The sequence below is a fragment of the Calidris pugnax genome, unplaced genomic scaffold, assembly GCF_001431845.1.
Source record: "Calidris pugnax isolate Ruff unplaced genomic scaffold, ASM143184v1 scaffold187, whole genome shotgun sequence".
Taxonomy (NCBI): Eukaryota; Metazoa; Chordata; class Aves; order Charadriiformes; family Scolopacidae; genus Calidris; species Calidris pugnax.
Window position 1 is genome coordinate 896,434 of NW_015090969.1, and position 2,651 is coordinate 899,084.

At 41.4% G+C, this 2,651-nt stretch overlaps 1 long non-coding RNA gene across 1 annotated transcript; it reads left to right on the plus strand.

Annotated features, from left to right (window-relative positions):
• The first annotated feature begins 16 nt into the window (after positions 1-16).
• LOC106894200 lies at positions 17-1,821 on the plus strand. The gene is made up of 2 exons (XR_001413229.1): positions 17-70; positions 1,310-1,821. It is a non-coding gene; the product is annotated as an uncharacterized LOC106894200 (long non-coding RNA).
• Positions 1,822-2,651: the final 830 nt, after the last annotated feature.

Consider the following 2,651-nt stretch of genomic DNA (forward strand, 5'->3'; position numbering starts at 1 on the left):
GAAGCTTAATCTTTTTCTTTGGCTTTTTACAGGTTTAGATTTCTTCCCTTTCCTGTCAGGAGACAATCAGGTAAGTCAAGGAAAATCAAGTCATATGGCAGATACTCTTTTCTGAGAAGGACTTGCTGCTGTGGATGTTATAGGCGAGGAAGGAGCAGGTGTATGATGTAGGTGTAAGTGCAGGCAGGCTGCAGCTTTATTTTATACACAAAGAAACTGGGACCAAACATAAGTGTTGTCTGAATTCTGGTGGAGGATAAGGCATGGGCAGCTCTGGTTTTTGTGAGGCTGTGTGCCAGTTCATACCATGTTTGCCACCTTTCTGTAAGTGCTTACTTACAGGTACTAGGTTGGTGCTGGTTCTTCCAGTTTGGGAACTGAGCAGGTCAATCTCAAAAGGAGTCTGGATTGGCAAGTCCTCCCGCCTCATCACTTTTCCTCCTGTGCATCCAAGAAAAGAAGGGGGCTGGGGTGACTCAGCTGCCTTTTGTTCCCTCTGAGTCCTGCAATCTCAAGTGGGAGAGTTGCGCTAAACGTAGAGGGAGGCTTTTGTATCATAATTAAGACCAGAGCCTGCACTGTAGAGCTTGGATTCAGAAAAGCTGCCTTGGTATTCAGTGAAACATAGACAGGAGAATTATTCTGAAACAAGTAACGCCCAAGTCTGATGCTGTACTGATAGGCACTGGTGTAATTATGCCATGAATTTTGGGGAACAAGTCTGAATAGCTGGCATGAGCAAAATTATCCCATAGAGAGATCGTATTTGAAATCTGATCTTTGATAGCCAAAGTTCTTGCCTTTCATGGGCTGCCCATTAAAGAGTACAACTCAGGACAGCTCTTGCTGCCACCTGATGGGACTCAGGGTCCTGTTTCCAGATGCATTTTTCACAGAAGTGCTTTCCCCCACCAGCTGTGCCTGGTCTGTAACTTTTGAGCGGAGGAGAGGGGGAGCAAAATGTTCCTTTGAATTTGGGGGAATTTTTCCACCAAAGTGTTTTCTGACGAGGTAAAAGAGTGCTGCTTCTTACTGTTTTAGGTATTTTGGATACTGTTGCCTTTCTAGCGTTTGCTTGTACTAATACTAGTATTTCCAGTTTCTTTTGGCTTCGGAAATGAGTGTCTGCAGAGTTAAAAGTTCACTCCATCGGTCCATTTACTTCACAGAGAGGTTGAGTAGATGAACTGATGTGAAAGCCAGAAGCTGTCAGAGCTTTAGCTTACAAATACCTTCTTTTTGTGCTGCTCTGAATCGCAACGACGGTATCTGAAATGTAACTTGCAAATGTTGTTTTTTCCCCCCCCAGCATTACAACACATCCCTTCTTGCGGCTGCAGCCGCGGCAGTTTCCGCCTCAGATGATCAAGAACTCTTACACTCTCGTTTTTTCCCCTACACTTCATCTCAGATGTTTCTCGATCAGCTCAATGCAGGAGGAAGCGGTTCTCTGCCGGCCACAAACGGTAGCAATAGTGGCAGTAACAGCAGTCTTGTTTCCTCCAACAGCCTGCGAGAGAATCATGGGCATCCCGTTGCAAGTAGGAGCAGCACGGACACGGCGTCTATCTTTGGTATCATACCAGACATTATTTCATTGGACTGTTTTTTTTTTTTTTTTTTGGAGTCAACGAACTCGTCAGAGGAAAAAAATCTTTGTGCTTGGTTTTACTTTATGTTAGAAACATAGACAAGGTTTTTTTTTCCTTTTTTAGGGGAAAAAAATTTATGTGTACAGAGAACAAAAGTATATTTTCAGTTTTACTTTTGTATATAAACCTAAGATGGCCTCACTGGTAAAAATAAGAAAAAAAAAAAAAAGACAAAACAAAAAAAAAATTAACAAAAACAAGGAGCTTCAGGTCATTTTTATGGATGGTGAAGATTTTACACCTGTTCGTTTGTCATGTAAGTTACTTTCCCCCCCCCATAGTTTGGACACAAATGGCATTATTTTCTTCACAGTAACATAAACAGGAAAGGAGCTGAACTTTTAAAGTTCAAACTTGTGAGAGGATTTTTTCTCCTCTTGGAGACATTTACCTTTGGAATCTAATTCCCTCATCCCATATTTAGTGCAGGTTTTATTATGCTTAAAGCGGAATAAACCCTACCCAAACTGTTGCACAGCATCCCCTCTGTTTGCAGGATGTAGCCTTTCAGGAGTGGGTTTGGTTTTTTGGGATTTTGGGTTTTTTTTTTTTTTGGTCATTTCTGGTTCTTCATGACCCTCTATTCAGACAATTTTTATTTTTTTTTTTTAAATTCCGTGCTTTAATCAAGCATGTTGCACGCTCATTAGTGCACCAATTATTCTCGAGGGCCAGACTCAATAAAATCTCAGGCTGAGGATTCACTTGGCTGTGCTTCTGTGGGACGAGACAGGGAATTTTTATAGACTCTAGCCCCAAATAAAAGCATCGACACATTGGACTGTAGGGTTTTGTTTCTGAGAACTTGCTATGAAATCCTGTTAAATTAACGTAAGATCTTAATCAGCAAAATATTAAGCATGTGTCATTTTTAAATTTGTGGAACTGCTTGTGCTTTAAAGTTAGCCATGCGTGTATAAACGGCCTATTGAATTGAGGCCTCTCTCGTTCTGTCTGGAGAAACCTACTTAGAGCTCTAGTAGATCAAATTCCTGCTTA